The sequence below is a fragment of the Haliotis rufescens genome, unplaced genomic scaffold (genome assembly GCF_023055435.1).
Source record: "Haliotis rufescens isolate VD_foot unplaced genomic scaffold, xgHalRufe1.0.p SCAF_14, whole genome shotgun sequence".
Classification (NCBI taxonomy): domain Eukaryota; kingdom Metazoa; phylum Mollusca; class Gastropoda; order Lepetellida; family Haliotidae; genus Haliotis; species Haliotis rufescens.
The window spans coordinates 24,755,965-24,781,573 of NW_025963824.1; the positions used below are offsets into that span (position 1 = coordinate 24,755,965).

Here is a 25,609-nt window from a genome sequence, read left to right on the forward strand (position 1 = left end):
TTTGATTACCAAATCCAATGTCACAGCTGCACTGTGATAAATGATATGTAATTATCCATATGCATAAATCACAAATATATTCACTGCACAATTAAAATAGTTGTTTTGAACAAGTACTGAAAGTGGTATTTTCTTCATTCTGTCACAGCTTGTGCTTCTGGTTATTATGGGTCCACGTGTACAAGGTGTGGCCGCTGTCAGAACAATGATCCTTGTAACCCGACAAATGGAAGATGTGATTCTGGGTGTCAAACTGGATATCAGACTCCATACTGTCAATGTAACTACACCTTACATTTTGATTACAGTAACAACCTTATTGAACCAGTCTACACTGTGATTAGAAAATTACAAAATATGTATAAGTAGGATATATACGCTAGGGAACACCTTTGGTTATTCTGTAAATCTTCTCACTCTTTCTTAATCCAGACCAATCCGTATAGTTTAGCTCATAATCTAGAAGATACTTTGTAGTAATTACAGTTTGGTGCCAGACAATAAGACAATATATGCTTCATGCAATGTGCTTCTGAATATGTTGAATATCTGTGTATAACGAATCTAGATTTGATCTTAATTAAGAGAAATGTATGTAAAAGATAATTGCCACAAAAGCTCATAACAGTGTATTTTGGAACATTGTTTAGATGATGTTTTACTCAAATAGTTGTATCCTGTTACAGCTTGTGCTTCTGGTTATTATGGGTCCACGTGTACAAGGTGTGGCCGCTGTCGGAACAATGCTGCTTGTAACCCGACAAATGGGAGATGTGATTCTGGGTGTCAAACTGGATATCAGACTCCATACTGTCAATGTAACTACACCTTACACTTTGATTACATTCACAACCTAATTTAACCAGTCTACACTGTGATTAGAAAATTACCACATATGTATAAGTAAGATATATATGCCAGAGAACACCTTTGGTCATTCTGTAAATCTTCTCAATCTTTCTCAATCCAGACCAATCTGGATAGTTTAGCTGATAATCTAGAAGATATTATCTAGTACTTACAGTTTGGTGCCAGACGATGAGACAATATACGCTTCATGCAATGTGTCTCTCAATATGTTGAATATCTGTTTATAACGAATCTAGGTTTGATCTTAATTTAGAGAAATGTATGTTCACTATAATTGTCTTAACAGCTCATTACAGTGTATTTAGAAACATTGTTGAGATGATGTTTTATTGACAAAGTCGTACATGATACACTTTGTGTTTCTGGTTATTATGGAAACCTGTGTACATGTGGCAACTGTCTGGACAACGCTGCTTGTAGTCAGTATGTGACATGTGGTAATGGGTGTCAAACTGGACATCAGAGTCCATTATGCAAATGTATGTCTAACCTTATAATGCCATTACAAATTTTAAATGGTACCAGTTACATCTTCAATGAATGTCACTGACAATGCATACTATTGTATCAACAGATTTAAGCATTAGCTTACCAGCTGTTTTGATAGTTTTATTCCTATGGAGTGTCTTAATAGTCCAAATAGCTTTCACAATGTTTCAAAAAGGGAATTAAAATCTACATCAGACAAGCAACTCAGAGAAGAAGATGTGAAAATAACATCGCGATGTGGTAGTTTCATCCTTTCATGCAGCCTTTAAACATAATCGTCTTCCATTCAGTGTGTGCAGTTCACTTCTATGGACCTACCTGCCAAGGATGTGGACACTGTAAGGACGATTCCCCATGTTCTGTGCTTAATGGGACATGTTTGACTGGATGTAAACCTGGATATGAACCTCCACTGTGCAACACAGGTAACATATTTTATTTCATCTTGAGTGAATATATGAAAAAGTAGTGATTACATAACACATGAAAATAATTACATTATAGTGGCATCACACTGTTCCAATTTGTACTCTACACACAGCATGTCCGGCTGGTTTCTACGGGTCGCCCTGTAGGCAGTGTGGACACTGTCAGGACAACACCAACTGCTCCAGGCAAGATGGGACATGTTCTCCTGGGTGTGAGGCTGGATATCAACGCCCGCTGTGCCATGAGAGCATGTAACAACATAGACACATTCTATCCCGACTTTGTGGAGAACTTGAATTTACTTGCATATGTTTGTTATTGTAGTGTCTGCAGTGTGATCTTTCGCACTTAATCGAATTTATGCCTGTGATATCTTCTAATGAAACGTCTCAGAAGACAACTTATCTTTCACTAACACAGGTATCATATCTTATTTCATCTGGAGTCAATATATTAAAAAGTAGTGATTAGGTCATACATGGAAATGAATATATTATATTGGCATCACAATGTCAGTTCCAATTTGTACTAATACATACACAGCATTATGGTTTGATGTAGGTTTGTGATAAACATTAAACATGATAAGGGAAGATCACTCCTACACAGTATTTATTATTCTCCTTTCTGCCTTTTATATGGTTATTCTGTTCCATTTTAAAAGAGTGTCCAGATACATTTTATGGAGTGAACTGTTCGTCAAGTGTTGTCAAGTGTTGTGGCCAGTGTCATACATTAACAACTTGTCACCATGTGAATGGAAGCTGCCTTGAAGGATGCAGCAATGGTTTCAAAGGGCCTTTGTGTAATATTATGGCAACAGTATCTCAATTAAATGACAAATGTGTAAATTACCTTTCATATCATGTTGTACAGACACTAAAATGGAAAATAAGAATGACATGTTTGGAGCTTAAATAAAGAAAAACTCGATCATCAATCAACCTTTCCTACTCAGCAGCACTGACCTTCATCCTGAAGCCTTGTTTGATGGTGATTTTACCGGATGGAATGAAACGTTATGAGTAGAAGTTCATAAACACATGCTATGAAATCGTACAATGGACAGCGATTTCTCATGATTATGGCAAGAGTTTTTTCACGTATATTTGAGTAATGACACAATTCCTTTAGTGCAAAATCATAAGGAAGGAGCAAAATTTTAAGGAGCACCATATATACGTTTCTATTGTGTAAACAACTGTCAAAGACCAGATACATTTCACTAAAAAGCCAAGATAGTGTAACAAACAAATCTAAAGCGTCTATGGGGAGAGAATAACCAGTCATTATTATCCGCCGAAACAGATTTCATATGGCGTGAAGGGCAAAATAGCTGTGAAAATTATACGAATGGACCAGTGAAACTAAGTGATGACACCAGGTGTTCGCAGGGATATTGCTCAATGCCTATGGTCATAGACTAAAGACCAGAGATACTGTCCATTATTCATGTTGATTATCTTAATCACATTTGAGCTTAATGTTAACCCAATGTGCGCCATTAAGCCTCTTACAATATCTGCTTTCAGAATGTGCGTCATTAAGCCTCTCACAAAATCTACTTTCAGAATGTGCGTCATGAAGCCTCTTACAATATCTACTTTCAGAATGTGCGTCATTAAGCCTCTTACAACATCCGCTTTCAGAATGTGCGTCATTAAACCTATAACAATATCTGCTTTCAGAATGTAGGTCATTAAGCCTTTAACAACATCTGCTTTCAGAATGTGCGTCATTAAACCTCTTACAATATCTGCTTTCAGTATGTGTGTCATTAAGCTTATCACAACATCAGCTTTCAGAATGTGTGTCATGAAGCCTCTTACAACATCAGCTTTCAGAATACGCGTCATTAAGCCTCTTACAATATCTGCTTTCAGAATGTGCGTCATTAAGCCGCTCACAACATCTACTTTTAGAATGTGCGTCATTAAGCCTCTTACAACATCTACTTTCAGAATGTGCATCATTAAACCTCTCACAACATCTACTTTCAGAATGTGCGTCATTTAACCCCTCACAACATCTACTTTCAGAATGTACGTCATTAAGCCTCTTACATCATATACTTTCAGAATGTGCGTCATTAAACCTCGCACAACATCTACTTTCAGAATGTGCGTCATTAAGCCTGTAACAATATCGGCTGTCAGAATATGCGCCATGAAGTCTGTCAAAATAACTGACCATCTGTAAATTTGAAAATTACTGCCACACAATCGGCATATCGCTAATCACATCTTTAGGCGTATTAGAAAACAGCTGGTAGTCACGAACTGGTTACATAGGGCCTTTATGTACAGTTGATATCTACCGTAATATCTTAACATTATTCCAATTCAATTGACAAATTTGCATAACTACATAGCTTAGGATCGGTACGGTTAGATTGAGTAATGACACGTGGTTCCTGTTGCAGCGTTTAGATAATCGAGTTTGAAACAGACAATCCAGTCACTGATGTTATGAGTAACGACCCACGCTGAATCACTATCAACCAAACCACCGACCCTGACCTTGCGATCCACTAAGTCGCCTCGAAATATCTTAAAAGACATTGTGTTTCTGTCGTTGTTCATAAAATCATTGCACCTGTAACAAACGTATTTATGTTAAGCATTGTCGTATAGGAAGTATTCCACAATGCACAAATGAAATATTTGAGGACTGCCTCTTCCAGAAAGAAAACTCTGAGTCGTGTACATCCTCTCTATCAAAACCAGCTGCTTTACAAAGGAGTAAATATAAATATTTTTTTAATTGATAGATCATTAGTAATGCAGTGCACATTGGGATTTATACTGCATAAAGAAGAGAGGGCGATTGAGAAACAAATACGTTACTTCATGGACCAACACAAATAAGCCCACATTCCATTAACATTTCATTAAATATTGAGTAAGAATATTCTGAAGCAAATCAGTACACGAAACACAATTATAAGCTGTGTGATAATAAACTGCCGAGAAAAGATGTATGCACTTGAAAACTGAATTTGACTAGAAATTACAAACGTTATCAAGACGTTACTAGGCTGTTACACTCGCGGAAACAGTGCAAATTTAAGGTAACTTGGACACACATATTAAATACATCAGCATCGAATACCCATTCCTTTAGCTGACATCAAACACGGGTGTGTACTTTCTTTGCCCGGCAGTTTATATTTAATTACATCAATTGTTTCAATAGCATGTATTCCTGGGAGATATGGAGAAGGCTGTCTTAATACTTGCGGTCACTGCCAGATCAACGCCTCATGTTATGCACAGACTGGACGCTGCGAACGCAATTGCCAACCAGGATATATGGGACCACTGTGCATACAAGGTGATAAGAAGTTACTTGTTTGTAGTTTAGTAAAGGGTGAATACCCTCGTTTATTACTTCTCCAATGAATTGGTATAAGGTATAAATATATAACATACCTATATCTAATACCACGTATACATCCACAGTATGCATGTTTTCAGAATGTGCTGACTACACACACGGAATCAACTGTTCCGGTGTCTGCAGCTGCCTGAACCAGTCTGAGGTGTGTGACAAAGTCACAGGTGAATGTAGAACGGGGCATCAATCAACGACCACAGCAGCAGCAGGAGCAGCAGCAGCACATCAGGGCCAAGGATATGATGGTAACAATATAGTTAGTACAATAGTTTCAGTTATGTGTAAATCCTGACAGTTTTGTGTGCGCGTCTGTGTGTGTGCATGCGTCGGTGAATGCGTGAGGGCGTGCGCGCGTATATGTGTGCGTGTTCGTGTGTGGGGGGGGGGGGCTGGATTCGTCTTGACTACGATAACATATTTGTCAGTACCTTTCCTGTGCTTTTTGGTTTCACTAACGTCCGTAGTATGTGTGTGCATGTGTGCGTGTGTGCGTGTGCGGGGGTCCTAGATTCGTCTTGATCACTGATTTGTCAGAACGTTTTCTGTGTTCCACTTTCCTCCATACGGAGCAGGTTTATGTCTGCTGGCTGTCTTATCTTCACATTGCTATAATGGCAAGCAGTGGAAGGGTTCGCACACACGTCATGCACTGAGCAGGTTTCATTTAACTTTCCTTGAGTCATAAACGGTCTCATTCCATCAGCTGACTAAGAATACATGCGTCACAATTACACAAATAACGGAGGTATGTATTCATTTTCTTACATCATGTTTCTTGAATATTCCAGATTTCCGCCTCATTGTTGTCAGTTGCCTTCTGGCCATTGCGTGTGTGTATGCAGTAATAACAACTGCAAATAACTACAGGTAATGCATGGAATCCAATACAACGTACATGTGTATATCACGAACCCTAACTGTTTCAGCACCTATTGAAGGAACATATTTAGAAAGTAAACTTTAAGTTACTGTTTCCGATGCTGCTGTTCATAAGTTACTTATCCTAAATTTCAGAATTAGACGCAGCATGAAGATACTCAAAGCTGAACAAATTCAACAGTACTCAACTCTGCAGGTCCGTGGGGAATCGTCTGTTTATGACGTCATTGCTGAGAGGAACGTGTATGCAAATGAGTCCATACAGAGGGATGGTGACCAAGATCCGAATGAAAATTGAGGAAGATACATGCGTGCATATAAACACTGTATTTAGACACCTTGGCTTAAGATCAGACATACTTCACCTTTAACTCTGCAAATTTCCAAATTAGAGTTTCAAAGGTGGTCTTGATTGCCTTTTTAAGACATTCATGCACATAACTGGAATAACCGAACAAGCAAGGTTTGTTGCTGGTTGGTTTGTTGTTTAACGCCGCACTCAGCAATATTCCAGCTATATGACGGCGGTCTGTAAATAATCGAGTCTGGACCAGGCAATCCAGTGATTAATATCATGAGCATCGATCCACGCATGACATGCATCAACCAAGTCAGCGAGCCTGACCACCCGATCCCGTTAGTCGGTTTTTACGACAAGCATAGTCACCTGTTACAAGCATGGGTTGCTGAAGACCTATTCTACCCCGGAATCTTCACGGGTCGAACAAGGAAGGAAGAATATGAACAAGGAAGGAAGAATATGTCATCTTTTACTCAAACAAACAGTGACATTCTGAGTCATTGGTTTGCGTGACGAGGTTCAGATTAAGGCCCCCCCCCCCCCTTGTATTTTTAATTGCAGTGAATGTAAAACAACAAGCCACGTCCACTTTTATCACTTCGGAAAGTCAGTGAATCCAAATATCTCAGTCGAGGGAATTCCCTTTCTGCTTACATGTATCGTCATGCGCAGGACATTTAGCGAAATTCAGGCATATTCATTTTCCAGGCTGACCTACGCGGATTCAAAAAGTTTGCACATCGGTTTTTCGATTCATATATACCAACAGTCATTCTTAAATTGAACTATTGATATATGAATGAAATGAAAGCATTTGCCATATACTATGCTGACGGGGGAAAGTAATTGTTAAATAAAACTAATTCTGAAATTGAATAATGCATCTTTCAATATGTATCCGAGAAGACATCTCCTCGACTTTAAGGTCGTGATTCACAATTTGCACGTACATGTACATCTTCATGTAAGACGCACAATCTGATGTGCGTGTGTTTGTTATGAGCATGATACTGACACACGTGTGTTTTTTATGTGTACAAAACGCACTGGTTGTTTTGCTCATAAAAAAACACGTTTGTTTAACGCAAACTTGGGTTAGGTGGGCTGATGTTTTATTTATATATTTGGAATTTAACTTTCATATCATGTGTCACCAAATCTGTATTTACTTCTGGACAACTCCCCTTTATAACATTCGTGCTGAGTCACCACAGTGAACTTGTTGTGACAGTAATAGTACATATTCTGTACCTGAATAAAAAACTATGCTCAAGTCAGAGTGATTTATCTGTTTCTTTCAATATTTGATACTGTAACAATTGTTATATCAGTGTATTTTATATCAATGATTGTAACTGTATTACATTGTTTTTGTTGAGATTCTGTAGAAGCTCATTGCAATGTACTTTAACAATAATTAGTTGTCAGGAATGTAGTACTAGTTAATGTAAGCAGTGATGAGGAAGTTACTATATTTAGATGTTGTTGTCATGTGTTAACTTCCGGAATAGCATTGATGTATGTCAAGCCTTACAGAAACATGTGGAATATTCTGTGTGAAAAGTTCTGGAAGCTAGTTGGACTCTATAAGTTGAGTGGACGAGTGCCTGTCTCATCTCATCACACATTTCCGCACATTATATTACACCAAGACCAGCTTTCATGTAAAGATCACTTATCACCCCGGTTTCCCTGCCTGGGCACTTTCACGGGAACTTGGCCATTGTTGCTGCTAAGTGAATTTATATCATTATCACTAACTTTTGCTATTTTGCTTTTGTTTTGCTATCATATTATATATTGCCATTGAATATTGTACTACCACTCTTTTGTGTACTGCCATTGTAATATCTGTGCAGTAATTTGTATTGATTTGTAACCAAGTTAATTTTGTAATACAATTATTGATTGTTTACCCTTTGTTGGTTGCTTTTTGGTTTTACACTAAATTCTTTAACGTACAGACTTCTGGGTTAACATATCGTTTCACTTTGGGAATCGACACGTAACACAATGTTACGTTTCGAGACAGATACAAGCTAGGAATCAAAGGCGTTAAAAATAATAAATATATTTATGAGTCACTATCGAGAACTGATGATAACAGGTGTTCACAAAAAGGTGAGCGTTTTCTGCCCCACAGATGACACCCGTCGCAAACACATGCAAAGGCTAGTCAATAGTGAACCTCCGCAAGTCTACCAAAAAAGAGTTACTAACGCCTTGAATGTTGTAACGCTGATCAAACAACTTTCAAGCAAGAGTCGTATGAGGCGCTTTTAAATCTTCGTAGAAAGAGCATATTACAAAAAAACTGCAAATATCGTTTCACTGTTGTTGTGTTTGCTCCTATGTATAGATGGAATGTTAAAATATCTTTGATAATGGGATGGCAATTATATATTTACTGGAAAACACTTTTCTACTTCAGTATCGGTGCGGCGTGTCACTGCAGGTGTGCATGTCTGTTTATTGCATGTGTCCTGACTATCCTGTACAGTTATGTTAAGCAAACCAACGTTTTTTTGTTTAGCTTTATATGTCTTTTCAGTTAATTCTTTTGGCATAATGCACTTGTACATGTGGATATGAATCAAGCTAAATGCATGCAGTGTTACCTATACCATTTCAATATTGATGTTAGTTTATGTGTAAGTGAGCGAAATAAACATAAACGACGCAACGTCAGTATGCCATTCACACAATGAGTATGTACTCTGGAATTCTTGCGTTGCTACCTGCTCCTGTTTAAAAACTGTTGGTTAACCTGGCAAACCAGTTTCAAAATATCAGAGAGATTACAGGTCGTTCAATTTACTTCCTTGTTACAAATGCGGGGCTCCCAGCTCTGACCACAGCAAGCAACGGTAAGTCTAATCATATCTGTAACAATATCCTTCTCGGTCCATCTTATTATTAATCTTTATGTGTTTCTTTATATAATCCCGAAAAGTGACCCCAGTAGCCTGTATAGTGATATGGTAGGACAACGCCAGCTTACACACAATTCGTGTCTCATTGTTATCTTCAGGATTGAAATCATCGCAATGTTGCCATGACCAGCTGAAAGGCTTGACCTCATTTAATGTGTGTTGAACGTGAGGGTTCTTGTTGCTTTTTTAGCAACACTCCAGCCATATCAGGGCGGGGTATACCAGACATGGCCCATGAGGATATCGAACCCGGGTCAGCGTTTTACCCACCCTCGTTTATCCAGCCGTTCTATGTTTAATGAAACTGATGTTCAAGTAACATAAACGCCCGAGTGATAAAATACATTAAACTCAAACACACCATTTATCATTACTTGTCTTCAGATCTTGCTTTGTGATTGTCCCGTCAGTTGCGCTCATGAAACGAATAGTGTTTAATGTGACGTCAATGCCTTGTCACATAACAACTGTCTCTTAAGTCCGCTGGCAGGCTTATATAATGCAAACATGTTTCTTCGAAAATAAATCTTTATAAATTTGAATAAACAATACCATAATAAGCATACGTTGTTTAGTTGAGCCCACAAGAAAATCCGCTAAAGCAACTCATAATGACTTTCCAATTATATAGATATCCGTAAATGGAGTGGTCATATCACTATGAATCGGTGTGTGCGAGGTTAAAAAATACGTTAGGCGTCAAATGGTTCTGGTTCATATTCTTGAAGGGATGAGTGTTTTACTGTTAAACATCAAATGGATAGTTTTGGTACGACTTGGGGGCATTCTGGAAGGGCTTTGACTGGCTGAACAGTTTTCTCATGTACATGATTAAATGCATAGGGATTATATATGAGTGATTGATGTCAATCTTGGAAGTGTATAAAATGGCATTTGCAAGTCATACTGCCATAACAAAATGGCTAATGCTCAAGTTAATGTTCGATTTGTTGCTAACTCCCAAGGTGGACATAAGTTAGTTTTCAACGGAACCAGCCTCCTAATTAAGAACAGAAGAAACAGCTCCATACAGTGGCGTTGCTGCAGGAAGGACTGTCCGGCGACAATCAACATCATAACCACCTATCGTGACGTCCACAACCACCCAGGAGACAACAAAGGTGTTGTCGTTCAAGTGAACTGAATATTTCTGCTGTAAAGTGAATTTGAAATGCAATACGTAATCTATCAATATGAAATGTATGCAATTTTATGAAATATATACTTGCAGACATGCAACAGACTATAGGTAGTCCCCCCTATTATTACCCACTTAACCAAGGCTGACTACACCTGTACCCCATAACAATAGGTGAGGATACAGTGAGGTGTTCCCTCGGGGGACAAGGCTTAGATAGATGCGGCAGCAGTAGTCATAAAACTGGCGTAATGTGGTAAAATGCATAATGTGCAGTGCATGTTTGTTCAAGCGCGCCCCAATCCCTATCATCGACGTAGTTTCTGCAAGTCACATCCTCAATTTGAGAAGTCCTGCAAAGTATCGCAATACAACATCACAGTAACGTATCCTTCATATATTAATATTTTTCCTCATTGTGAAAGAAACACCGTTATGCTGTTGAAGGAAAAAAACATAAAAATACATAACTCTACTCTTATCAGAACTGATTTTACTTAAGGCAAGCTTTGGTGGGTTAGACTGGTGTTGTTAATTGAATATTTGAGATTTCATCTTTCAAACCATACATTGCATCAAAATATGTATTTCTGTTAATACCTGTTCTTTGTATTACCTGTTAACAAAGAACAATGCATAAAACAGCGAGTTTCATTTTCAACAGTGTTATTTTTCTAAACTGATATCATCATGTGAAACAGGTTTAACATTGTTGAGAGGCGTACAGTTTTATTCAACAGTCAGATTACTTCCTGGTCCCAAACACGTCCACAACACGCAAAGGGTAGGTCTAATCTCTCTTATTTCTGTTAGTTTTCCCCTTTTTCCAGGTTTTTATTAATATCGCTTTCTTGAAACAGTATCGAAGCAGGGTGGCTTGTGTGTCGTGATTTGTACACCAAAAGGAATATCCCTATCGCGTCAACGTGTGACACAATGTCTTAATGCTGTCACCCTTATCAATTAATGTAATATTGCAGAATCCAGCAGCTGAAGTTTTATATATTGTTTCACCGCTTGAGTGTCGTCCCTTAGTGTACGGGGGTGGGGGTGGGGGTGGGGGGGTGGGGGGGGTGGGGGGTGTGATGTTAAAATGTCTACGATGATAGAAGGGAAATCCTTACTGTACGCTTTTCCACTGCAGTGTAGCTGCCACGTTTCACTGTGCATTTCGTGTTCACAGTGTGAATGGTGACAGCTATTTTATGTATAAAGGCTGTCCTGAATAGCGTTTGTTTCTGTAGACTGATATAGCTTTCCAGTTGCATTCCCTCTTACATACTTTCAAGACATTTCCTTGGATTTGCACCTTGCGTTCGAACCTACGAATTTTTGAATCCAATGCACGTCATAGGGATGCAACTCAACCTTAGGACTAGTGAGTTGGTTTTATCGCTGCTGTGAACATTGGCATGCCAGCTTGATGGGCGAGGAAGCCGAATTGGTGTGGGACTTAGAGGTCACCACTTTGTTGAAGCACACGAGCACGAGTATGGTGTTGACACAACCCGGGCGAATCTGGGATTCGAACCCACTATCATTGGTTTCTGGCATATTGATTTGCGGTTCCATTTGACGGCGTCAAGAGTCTAATATAGTCTTAATACATTCTAGAATGTTCCATACCATGCTGGATTAGTCTATGGCTGATGACACTTGGCCCCTAAAGCATCTAAGTACAGTACCTTCCTCTCCACTGCTCACAGCGGCACCAGGCGTCAGATAATCAAAACTAGTTATTCTCTGGGGTTGACGTTTTAACATGCGAGTGAGTGAGTATGGTTTTACGCCGCGTTTACATATCTTCCCGAGGCAAGCGAGTTAACTGACTTTAAAAATCCAGTTTGCACCCTTGCCGAACTAGGCTGGTACTATGGAGTTAGATTTTGACTAGACTAACGAGTCTATGCATTGTAGAATCAAAATCGCGCAATGAAATCGAAATCCGGTTCGTAAACTGTCATACATATTTCGATCGATTACAGGATTTGCAAAGCATGTGCACCGCCAACTCGTTGCCAATCCTTTCATGTTATTAATCAAAGTGCTCACGCGATTTGGTGCACTTAGCGATTGAAGACCCGTTTATCACAATATAGATCTTGATTATCGATCAGATCGTCTTGACTGGGCGCCGCCATTTTGTTTGAAGCAAATGCAAGTGATACGAGAGGTGGAATCTGATCGGTCCATTGGAGGCAGAGAAGGGACATAACTCGAAAAAGCCACTGCTTGCGCCACGATCGAGCCCAGGAATTCCAGCCTAGTTCGGCAAGGGTGGAAACTGGACTTTTACTTTTCAGTTAACTCTCTTGCCTCGGGAAGATGCGTTTACGAATGTAAAAAAGGGGAGTTGATATGAAAGGTAAATACAAATATTTAAATATAACACCAGCCAGCAAACCAAAGCTTTTGTTGAACAAACGTGTTTTTATGAGCACCTGATAATAAAACTACGGAAGCGTAGTAGGGCCACGGTGAAATTTTTTTTGGTCCAAGTATCTTCTACGTAGGACTTAGTATCTCCTATGTAGGACTTAGTATGGACAAGACTAACTATCTTGGAGATACAAACGTTTTCGCTGCTTAGCTTGAAATGTCTTTGACTTAACACCATGTTATATTGTCATAATGCATGTCTATATGTGGTTATGAATCAATCTAGAATGTATGCAGTGTTACCTAATCCCATTTCAATATTGATGTTATTTTATGTATATGTGAGCAAGTTAAACATCTACGACGCATGAGCCTTATTTCGGTCACACAGTGATTATGAACGCTGGAGTTTATGCATTGCTTCCTGCTCCTGGTTCAACACTGATGGTAAACCTGGTTATAAGAGAGATTAAATATCGTTAAATTTACTTCCTTGTTACAAGCGTGGACCCAGTTCTGGCCACAGCAAGCAACAAGTAAGTCTGCTAATATCTCTACCAATATCCTTCAAAATCCAGCTTATTATTAATCTGTATGAGTTTGTTTATTTATTTAATCCTGATAAGTGACCACCGTGTCACCGTAGCCTGTATAGTGATATGGAAGGACAACGCCCGCTGACACAAAACTCAGGACTGAGATCATCACAATGTTTCGTGACCAGATGAAATTCCTGACCTCATTTAACATTACATGCGCCAACCTCCTATCTCGCCTGACAGTCTAGACCAACGTTTCAGCAAAATATCAGTGCAGGTTGATTTAAGGCCGCTTTTAGCAATACTCCATTATATCATGACGGGTTATACCAGACATGGGCCATGTGGGGATCGAACTCGGGTCAGCGTTTTAACCACCCTAGTCTTTCTAGCCGCTCCTTGTTATTGTAACTGGTGTACAAGTAATATCAATGCCTGAGTAAAAAAAACACATCAAACAGACCATTTATCATCACTTGTTTTCAAATCTTGCATTGTGATTGTTTCCTCAGATGTGCTCATGTGGCGGAAATGCGTTTAATGTGACGTCAATGCCTTGTCACATAACAACTGTCTCTTCACCCTTGGCAGGCTTAGATAGATATCATGCAAACATTTTTCTTCGAAATAAATCTTTGTAAATTTGACTATAATATAAATAGCATACGTAATTTAGTGGAGCCTACAGAAGTGTTTCATGTTCAGATTCCAGTTTGGAACATCCGCTAAAGCAACTCATAATGACTTTCCTTTTATAAATATCACCATGAACAGGTGTGAGTGAGGTTAAAAGATACGTTGGTTGTCAAATGGTTCTGGTTCATATTTATGGAGGAATGAGTGTTTAAATATTAAAGGTAAATTAGGAAGTTGTGGTACGACCTTTGGGGCATTCTGGTCGACTTGGTGTTTTTCATGTAAGGCAAATGCATGTCATAATCACCTTTATTTGGTCAGGCCTGTTCTCGTCTGAGCATGGGGAGCTATACACTCCCAAAGAAGAGGATATTCAAAAGTAACAGATGATTACAGTAGTACAAAATGGTATTGGATGATGGTAATGGATGAAAAAGAAAAGGAAGGACCAGACGTGATCTATCAGGGAAAGGTCGGAACCACAGCGATGTGGTAGTACGTAGTCCCGGTAGTATTGTCCAGATACGCTTCCATGGCTCATATGCAGTGACGTTCTGGCAGCCATAGTGATCCAGCCCCTTATAATTACAGATTCACCCATACATGTGTCACATTGCCTAACGTTGACGTTGTCAAGACGTTCGTCATGTTAGGTCGGAATCAACCATGTTGTTTGTTCGGTTATATTCGATAACAGACATGTACGTGCGCACACAGCACTCTGAATACGACTAACGTCTAACGGTCATTCGCCCTACAACCTACCTCAATGACGCCACATTTACCATCACATAGAATATGACTTACCAGTCACAAGTCTTATTACTTACGAGCACTCGCTATATGTTTATAAACCAACTTTTAACATTTAACAGTCAGGACGGTTCCATGCCAGTAAGTCAAGCGTGAACCTGAAAATATTACACGAAACCTGCGGCTATTCCTTCAGTTTCTTCGCTCTAATCACCATTGGCGAAGGATAATAATTTATAGGTGAACAACTTCTTTATTACAATTAAGCGCGGCGTTTCGGTGTAGTTTCATGCTTGCTAACAGTGTTAGAACCTGCACCGAAACGTCGCTCTTAATTGTACTAAAGAAGTTGTTCATCCATAAATTCTTATCCTTACTTAGTACTCCAACTTCTAAATGCCTATCAAAGAAGTTATTCGTCGTTTTCATGGAGACATGGCAATCTCAACCATCAACCGACTCACTTGCTTGATAACGGTGTTAGAACCTACACCGAAACGTCGCTCTTAATTGTAATAAAGAAGTTGTTCATCCATAAATTCTTATCCTTACTTACAGTCCGTTTGACTCCAAATGAGAACGTGTCGTGACTTCACATAAAAAAATTCACACAAGTAAAATATATCTATGGTGCTCATAATTAATAACACTTGACCTAGCATTGCCGACAAATGTCAAGTCAACTTTCCCGGAATCACGTCCACAAAGGCCAAACATAATGTGTACATTTAAAACAGAACATAAATTAATAAAATATTTTCCAAAATTATGAAGAACTGTACCATTGAATATCTACACAGATTAAATCTGTCTAAGAGAAAGTCCCAATTTGAAGTATCCTGGTCATGGAGATATTCAAGTATATCATCTACAGTCCGTTTGACTCCAAATGAGAACGATGAATTGCAAAATAACTCGAAATCCAGAAAAGTGTATGAAACATCAATGCGGTACTTGACCATGAATACCCTGTACCCAACAAAATCTGAATTTTGTTTTATTTAAGACCCATGACGGATGAAGTTCTTTAAGAAACTATCATGTAATTTTGTATAGAAATGTGTACATGACACGTAGGGGGACAAACCGTGGAAGGAACAGCGCAAGCACGGTCTGCACGTGCTACACAGTGACCGTGTTCATTCAATGACAAGATGCGCTACTCAGCAGATGTTAAACAGTTGATGTTGAATGTGTATGATTTCTTCAGGAGTGAAGCAGAAAGAGCAAAGCCTTTTTATGCAATTAATAAATTCTTGAAACGAGCTTCAAAAGCTCGTGGTATGTCCCCTCAGAAACTTTAAAATGTTGTTAGTCGACAAGATACAAATAGTCAGGCCAAGGAGGTAGTGAACATGTCAAAACCACGTAAGGTTGATAAATTAGACAGTTTTCAGAGGGATCAAGTCAGACGTGCAATTGTTAAACTGCACTCACAAAATAAGTACCTGTCCCTAAGAATTTTGAAGAAACACCTTGAAACTGACCATGATTTACGTGTTACTAAGTACAAACTATGGCAGCTGTTGCATACATTTGGTTACCAATACAAAAAGTTAACTGGAGAAAAAAGGGCTGTGTTGTGTGAATGGTCGGACATTGTTCGTCTCCGAAATCAGTATCTTCGTACCATCTAGTGCATATGCAGGAAATGTAACTGTGGTTTGACTGGGAATGTGAGTAATTAAAGACGAAAAGCTGCACTCTTTTAAACCATTTCAGGAAAATAAAGGATAACGATGCATTTGCTGAGTGTACTGATTCGAAACACAAGTATAAAGTTATTTGCAGAAAAAAAATTCATGGATAGAAACAGAAAAAAAACTAGAAGAAAATATCAGTTCATCAAAACAATTTTGGACGACCTTGAACAAATATTAGATAAAAAAGAAGGAAATCAAAAGTGACAGAGAAATTCATGAGAGGTTTATGGTTTTAAAAATCTTCTTAACCGTAATGATTCTACAGAAAACATTCATTTGGACCCTTTTCATAATGATGAAACCAATTTTGCAACAGAAATATTAGATTCACCTTTCTCAAAAGAAGAAATTAAATCCGCTATTTAAAATCTAAGAAACTTGAAAAATCCAGGAATTGACTAATAATGGAATTATTTTAATACTCTCTTGATCACATCCAGCCATATTTGGAAATATTATTTAATACAATGATGGCTACCTCTTACTTCCAAAAGATTGGACACTTGGAACTATGGTTCCAATTCACAAGAAAGGCTCAGTGACAGTGGTTATAGGGGATTCAACTTACTAGTATATTTAGTAAGATACTTATTAACACTATTAACAAACGCTTGGTATTGTAGTCGGATACCCTTGATAAGAACGAAGAGCAAACATGATTCTGACAAGGTTACTGTACCACTGATAATATGTTTATTCTCCAGGCTCTTATAGAAAGGTAGATTCATGATGAACATGAAAGATTGTTCTCTATATTTCTGCAAGTCACATCCTTATTTAGATTAGGACCGCAAAGTATCAGAACACAACATCACAGTCGCACAATCCGGTGACGGTTATGCAACAGATATATTTATATTATTATATAATAACCCATATGGGCTAAAATATGCAGTGTAATAACCTTTTGATATTTGCAGTGATTCTCGAAGCTGATTGGTCAGTTGAACTATTTTTTTCTCATCCCATTCATTCACAAATCCACACCTTTCCCTCCAGAAGTTTTACGTGCTACAATCTCACTGACTCCAGATTTATTTTTAAGACAAGAAACATAGTTTCATATGAACAACATTATTTCACATGATTTTCGTTTAACAGTAATATCCAAAACTACATTGTACGTCTTCGTTTGTAAACAAACAATCCTGGCCATTTGACACCTGTCAAAGTATAAAACCTCCTTAAAGCGGACGGAGATTTGACTGACATGAAGACAAGTATTCGTCTAGTTCAACCTCTAAACACATTTAATGTCTTTGTTGTCCAAAACTACATATGACCAGATTAAAATTTCAACATTCAGACCACCAACACCGGGTTTGCGTCTGTGTTAGAGGACTTGCTGTTCGATGAATTTTTCGACCAACTGAAGCCAAAAAACGGACTTAGTACAGACAGGTTTACCTTTGTGAATGAAGATGACATGGGTAACTGCCATTGAAAATGATAACATAATGAAAAAGACTAACCTTGACAAGTTGACATAAACTTAGATCGCAAATCTATACATGTAAGAAAAACATGAAAATAGGACTACTCACACTTTCAACGATGGCATGAGAAAAAAAACAAATTCATTTTGCAACAACATTAAGACTTTCCGAAAGACATTCTAATTATTTCGTAGAATTTTGTAACGTTGTGTGAAATAAGAACATGACACTTTTTTATACAATGTATACGTTTTTGTAACTGTGACTTCAGCACAGTACGGCGCTGAGCGGTATGCAGGCTGACTGACGTCCGGGCACCATGAGGGTTAATGACACAGAAAAGGTGCAACTAAACATTATTCTGTGCAAATTTATCATTTCGGCATGCACATCAGACGGTTCAGAATTCGAAATGTCTACTTTGAAGGAGATCAAGGGCAGCATAGCGTGTTACCTTAGCGACAAGATAACCGACATCTGGTTGCGAAATCGATGCACTTTGCTGAAATATTTTGAAATCAAAACAAAAATAATTAGAAATGCAAGGAAAACGTACCCCAGGGAGCTGATCCTGTGTCCGATATTGAACTAACCTAAATGAACTCCGTGAATGCGGACAGCTTGGCACCAGATACCGTGTTAGTCTATAAACAGGTATTCGACCTTTACGAATCACATCAAAATATCAACAAACTCCCGTCACCTGACTCTGTCCACTCCAACAGCTCGTTTGACAAGTCCTCCTAAAATCCCACATGCACATGTTTCCCATCAGTCACACTTGTCTCAAATCACACACGATGTTCATTAAACTTGTCCGGATGTAACGCCGGTTCTCTTGTCATTCCTTGTTTCGGCTGTCTCATATCCGGGTCAAGTCGGGTCATTCATTCCGACACTGTGACAGCAATCGTATTTTTCAAAGTTTACCTTCTTTTCGTCACTTTTCTCTAACAAACAAGACTTCTGTACATTCTGTCTATGTTGCTGTTATAGGTTTGGTCATTTTTTTAAATCGACAAATGAAAAATTTGACACGTTTTCCATGTTTCCTCTTCTCAATGTGAAATGCATGTCTCTGCCGATGCACGACGGGGGCTGTCTGTCAGTGACGACATCTTGTCAAAACAAGCCTTGATCAAAAAACTTGATGAACCTTTTTGGAAACCTGTCGTCTTTATCAATGCTAGATAGCGTACGCTGTGTAAATCGGACAGAAATATAACTGCAATAATGTGATCTTTATAGTTTTTTTACAGAGCTATATTTTTCACGGGTAACAACACGTTAATTGAGTAACGCGATTGGAGTGAATGGACAGTGTTTTTTCACTCGTGGATTGATACAAAACCTGATCGGCGACAGTTTTTTTCCCTTGAAACGTCTTTAATATAATTATGGGTAATAAATAGAATAACCCACTCGGTACGACTGATTATGTAAAAAAGGTACCTCGCGGGTTATTCTATAAATGTTTGCCCAATTTTGGAAGAAACCACGTTATGCTATTGAAGGAATAAAAAATAGTAAAACATAACACTACTCTTATCAGAACTGATTTTACTTTACACACACTTTGGTCAGGTAGACTGGTGTTGTTAATGGAATATTTGAGATTTCAACTTTCAAACCATACAATGTATCAAAATATGTTTTTCCTTCTTGAAACCTCCCTTTTATTTCATTGTATTTAGTCACCATGGTGCGTGAAATACTTTTAACAAGGCAACATGAAAATACACAAATAACTATACATCATTCAGGGAGTTATTCATGTTTCTACATTTCATGTTTTAACAATGTTCTATTTCTAAACTGATACAATCCTGGAAAACAGGTTTAACCTTGTCGAGAGTCGTATGCTTAAGAGGCGGACAGTTTTATGCAACACTCAGATTACTTCCTGGTCTCAGGCGCGAGGCTTCAAAAACATCCACAACACGCAATCCCCGTGGGGACCCGGGGAAGATAAACAAGAATGTGTCCTCAGCACCCCATTGCTGGTCGTAAAAGGCGACCAAAGTGGGCAGCCTGTTTGCCGTGGGCTGCGACCCTGTGTCGGCAGAGGAAGGGATTCTGGTGGTTGAGGGCGACGGAGCCGGCAATAGTGCTCCTTAGTCCAACACACCACTTCGACCCTAACTTTGCCTAGACGGGAGGTAGAATGGGCCCGATTCTATCAATCGGCTGGTCATGTCATGCCCTGTGCATAAAATATTTCATGCATACTTTTGGTATTTAAAAATAAATCTATTCTACCTGTCTATATCATATCTATCAATGTATAAAACTTGCTTAGAGCCCTATGCCCAGAAGGCGGTGGCTCATGGGCCAATCTGGTGATGCTGACCTCCGAATTCTGTACTTCTCCAATTGATTGTCAAGGGCCGAACCAGCCTGACCTTTAATTTGGTAGAATGCTATAGCTCTTCGTGTCAAATTTGCTGGAGTATACCACCCTTTTATCCCCGGTCTTTGCAGTTTGGAGATCCGCTGCAGCATAAGACTGTCCTTGTAGACACTCCATGGTGGGTAGGGAAAAGGGGTGCTGAATTATTTTCCTTTCGACATGGCTTCCCATCACCCTGGTTCAAAAAGACGACATATAGAGACTGTTGAAAATACTACGCCCACTCGATCCGACTATTGGCCACGTTTCTTGGTTATAGAAGCTTTAGACAAAGAACCAATCAAACTGAATCCATTTGCTATCTCCAAAGGTATCATTGGTATCTGCGGAGAGGTTACAAATGTCACAAAGCTTCGTTCTGGCTCTCTCCTTGTAGAATGTGCATGGAGACAACAATCTATCAATCTTCTCGATTTAAATGAGTTTGTCAATATCAAAGTTGTTGTCTCAGTGCACAAAACACTGAACTCGTGTAAGGGCATTGTCCGTGACAGAGCTCGCTGCCTGTCCGACATGTCCGAAGACGATATAGCCAAGGAACTTGACCAACAGTCCGTCACAGCTGTCAAACGATTCACTGTAAAGAGGGATGGTGTGGTCCAACTGACCAACACCTACCTCTTCACTTTCGCCCGAACTACTATCCCTGAATCTATCAAAGCTGGTTATTGTAACATCGGAGTGGAGGTGTATATCCCAAATCCACTCCGGTGCTACACCTGCCAAGCGTTTGGACATGGATCCAAGTCCTGCCATGCCTCCGCTGTTTGTTACCGCTGCGGTGACAAACACGAGGCCACTGACTGCAGGAAGGATGTGAAGTGTGCAAACTGCGGTGGGAACCATATGGCTTCTGCAAAATCCTGTCCTGTGTGGAAACGCGAGTCCCAAATTATTAAAGTCAAGACAGAACAAAATGTCTCGTACCACGAAGCTAAGAAGAGGGTTGTGGGTCTTCCCTCAACCACTTCCACTCTCTCTTACTCTGCTGCTGTCTCCCGTCCTCCTGTCACTACTGCCTCTATCGACTGCCAGACTGATCTCACATGGGTCAAGTCTGTTCAGCCACTTCCGACTGCTTCACTCCATAAACCAGCTGTGACACCCTCGTCTGTGACTCCTCCCAAAAACAAAACTGTAAAAAATGTTGAGTCTCAGACTCCTAAACCAACACATGAACCCGAACCAGAAATTACCAAACTTACAAACAGGGAAAAGAAATTATTGAAAAAGAAGCAGCAAAAACAGCTGCAAACACCAAAGGCCACCTCTCCTTTAGAGGTCCCAGTAGAGGTCCATAACTCCTTTGGTCCTCTGGACATGGAGGTAACTCCATCTCCACATGATACCGATAGGAGTACTACAAAGTCTTCCTCACGTTCGCGTGACATTTCTCCTGTGGAAGCCCCACCATGAATCCACAACACATTGTACAATGGAATTGCAGAGGTCTTAGGAAGAATTTTAATGAAATACAACTTTTGATCCAAGATTTTAAACCGTCAGCTTTTTGTCTCCAAGAAACATATCTGAAACACACAGATTTATTTGATATCCGTCAGTACAGTTCTTACCACTCGTTTTCCCCTCCTGGTGATAAAGCTACAGGAGGTTCTTCTATCATGGTGAAGCAGAGCATAATCCATAGCCCTGTTCCACTTAACACTACTCTTCAAGCTGTTGCTGTCCGTGTTACTTTGAACATAGTGTTTACACTGTGTTCACTGTATCTTCCACCTTCCTCAACTATCCGTCAATCAGATCTTCAGACTTTGTACGATCAGCTCCCGAAGCCCTGTATCATCATGGGCGATTTAAACGGTCACAATCCCCTATGGGGGAGTACTGACATAAATAATAAGGGAAAAGTCCTTGAAGATTTTATCTCAAACAATGATTTATGTATCTTCAATGATGGTAATACCACATATCTTCATCCCGCCACTGGCACATACTCTGCCCTTGACCTTTCACTGACAGATTCAAACATTTTAAATGAATTCGAATGGTCGGTCCATGATGACCTTTGTGGAAGCGACCATTTTCCAACAATACTTACAACTATAAATCCGTCTGACGAACCACCTTCAACAAGGTGGAACTTTACAAGGGCCGATTGGTCTTTATTCCAAACACTATGTTCTGAAAAACTAAAACCCGAAAGTTTCAGGAATGTTCCTGATCCTATACAACTTTTTTCAGATATATTGAATGCTATTGGAGACGAAAGCATTCCTAAGTCCTCTGCAAACCCTCATATACGTAAACCATGGTTCGATAATAGTTGTAAACAAGCTAGAAAAAATAGGAAGAAAGCTGAAAAATATTTCCGACGACATCCAACTGTCCACAATTTGAATAATGTTAAAATCACAGGCGCTAAAGCGAGACGTACCTTTAAACAGAATAAACGTGAATCCTGGAGGAACTATGTTTCAAAAATTAATTCCCGCACACCTATGTCCAAGGTGTGGAACATGGTTCAAAAGATTAAGGGCAAAGGATCTAAATCTGGAGTTCACCATCTTAAAGATGGTAATACCCTTTTAACTACTAAATCCGAAATTGCCAACAAACTTGGTGACACTTTGGCAAATCATTCCTCATCATCAAACTATAATCCTCAATTTCAGAGGTTTCAAAAACAGCAGGAAAAGAAAAGAGTCAATTTTAACTCTGATAATGGTGAGGACTATAATGAAACATTTTCACTCCATGAATTATATACTGCCCTAGGGCAATCTCATGACACTGCAGCAGGAGCCGACAACATCCACTATCAGCTCCTGAAACACTTGCCCGATTCATGTTTGGAAACGTTACTTAGTATATTTGATGAAATATGGACAACCGGAAATTTCCCTTCTTCGTGGCACAATGCTATTATTATTCCTATTCCAAAGCCAGGACGGGATCATACAGATCCATCCAACTACCGTCCAATATCATTAACTAGCTGTGTTTGTAAAACCATGGAGCGCATGGTCAACAATCGATTAGTCTGGTACCTGGAGACCAATAACCTCCTGAGTGACATCCAGTGTGGTTTCCGAAAAAACAGAAGTACCATTGACCATTTGGTGCGTTTAGAATCGTTTATAAAAAATTCCATTGTCAACAAACAACATACTGTATCAATCTTTTTCGATCTAGAGAAAGCATATGATACAACGTGGAAACATGGTATTTTAAAAGATTTGCATGAATTTGGATTGAGGGGCAGATTACCTCAGTTCATATCTCAATTTTTAAACAACAGACAATTTCAAGTACGAGTGGGCTCTACCCTGTCTGATCATTTTGATCAAGATCAGGGCGTCCCTCAAGGCAGCATACTATCAGTCACCCTTTTCAGCATCAAAATAAATAGTCTCACTAAAGTATTAAACAATAGCATTGATGGTTCACTTTTTGTGGACGATTTCAACATTTCTTGTCGTGGTAAGAATATGAATACAATAGAAAGACAGCTACAGCTCTGTCTTAACAAAATTCAAAAATGGGCAAACGAAAACGGCTTCAAATTTTCTAAATCCAAAACAAACTGTATTCACTTTTGTCGTAAATACAAACCTCACAAGGATCCAGATTTATTTTTAGATGGTACTCCTATCAAGGTAGTAGAGGAGGCCAAATTCCTGGGCCTCATATTTGACCGTCATCTCACATTCTTACCACACATTAAATATCTCAAGGCAAAGTGCCTGAAGGCTCTCGACTTGTTGAAAGTCGTTTCAAATTCCGAGTGGGGAGGGGATCAGACCACCCTCCTTCACTTGTACAGATCATTAATACGCTCCAAACTGGACTATGGTTCCATTGTCTATGGTGGAGCCTGCAAAAGCAATTTAGAAAAATTGGACACTATACACCATCAAGGCCTAAGACTTTGTCTTGGAGCTTTTAGGACCTCTCCCGTGGACAGTTTGTATGTGGAGGCCGACGAACCTTCACTCGAACTGCGCCGCATTAAACTTTCACTGCAATATATCACTAAATTGCACTCAAATACATCTAATCCAGCGTTCAATTGTGTTTTCCACCCTCAATATGAAAACCTGTTTCGAAATCTATCAAAATTGGTTCCACCACTTGGGATCAGAATTCAACCACACATCACTGCAGCTAAAATAGACTTAAATATTATATCACCCCACCGTCTTCTGTCTTCTCCTCCCTGGCAGATGGTGAAGCCAGAAGTAGACCTCACTCTAACCAATCTAAAAAAGTCGGCTACCAATCCTTTGGTATATCAACAATCATATAACCAATTACGCTCCAAATATAATTCTCACAGGTCCATTTTTACAGACGGGTCCAAGGATGGTGGCAAAGTTGCAAGTGCCACCGTCGTTGGATCCAGAACTGTCTCCTCAAGAATCCCAGATTTTAGTTCAATTTTTACTGCTGAGGCCAAAGCTATCCTAACAGCTTTGACCTATATTAAACAACAAAACCAATCTAAAAATTTCATCATCTTCTCTGATTCGTTATCTTGCCTTCAGGCACTTAAAAGTGTCTCACCATATCACCCTATTATCCTTGACATTTTAGATCTCTATAATGATCTTTCCACTGGCCAATGTGACATCGTCTTTTGCTGGTTGCCAAGTCATGTAGGCATAACAGGTAACTCAAAAGCCGATGCTGCTGCTAAAGCAGCTCTTGACAAACCGTTATCTCCACTTCGTATCCCGTACAGTGATTTCAAACCTACCATCAAATCTCATACTCGGGATCTTATGCAAAAGAGGTGGGACACCCAAGTAGGAAGCAATAAACTCCACGAATTGAAACCAACAATCGGTCATACCTACTTGGGTTGTCAGTCAAGACATGACGAGGTCGTTTTACGACGGTGTCGTATTGGCCACAGTCGGTTTACACACGAATATCTGCTTAAGACAGATGAGGACGAACCTCCTAAGTGTATCCCTTGTGATGAAAGGTTCACCGTTAAGCATATATTGCTTGACTGTGTGGACTTTGCAATCGCAAGGGATTCACATTATCAAAGCATAAATCTAAAAGATCTCTTTTCCCGTGTCAGCGGGCATCTCATCATAAATTACTTGAAAGAAATTGGTCTGTATAATAAATTTTAAATTTGTATGTGAATAATTAAATGCTTGTTTTTAAATTTGGTGTGATGCTATTAGCAACTGACATTATTAAAGGCTCTGTCCAGGAGGTTAACGTAGCGTAAAAATATTGTCCCCTGTGTGACACGTAATCCTATAGTAATTGATGTAACTATCATCAACCAGTGTTTTAAGCCAACTCATTGATGAGTATTTTTTAATATTGGCTAGTATTGT

At 39.2% G+C, this 25,609-nt stretch overlaps 1 protein-coding gene across 1 annotated transcript in view; it reads left to right on the top strand.

Annotated features, from left to right (window-relative positions):
* The window catches only part of LOC124131181, a 344,512-nt gene that overhangs the window by 173,003 nt on the left and 145,900 nt on the right, over positions 1 to 25,609 (top strand). The gene's annotated exons all lie outside the window — the stretch shown is intronic.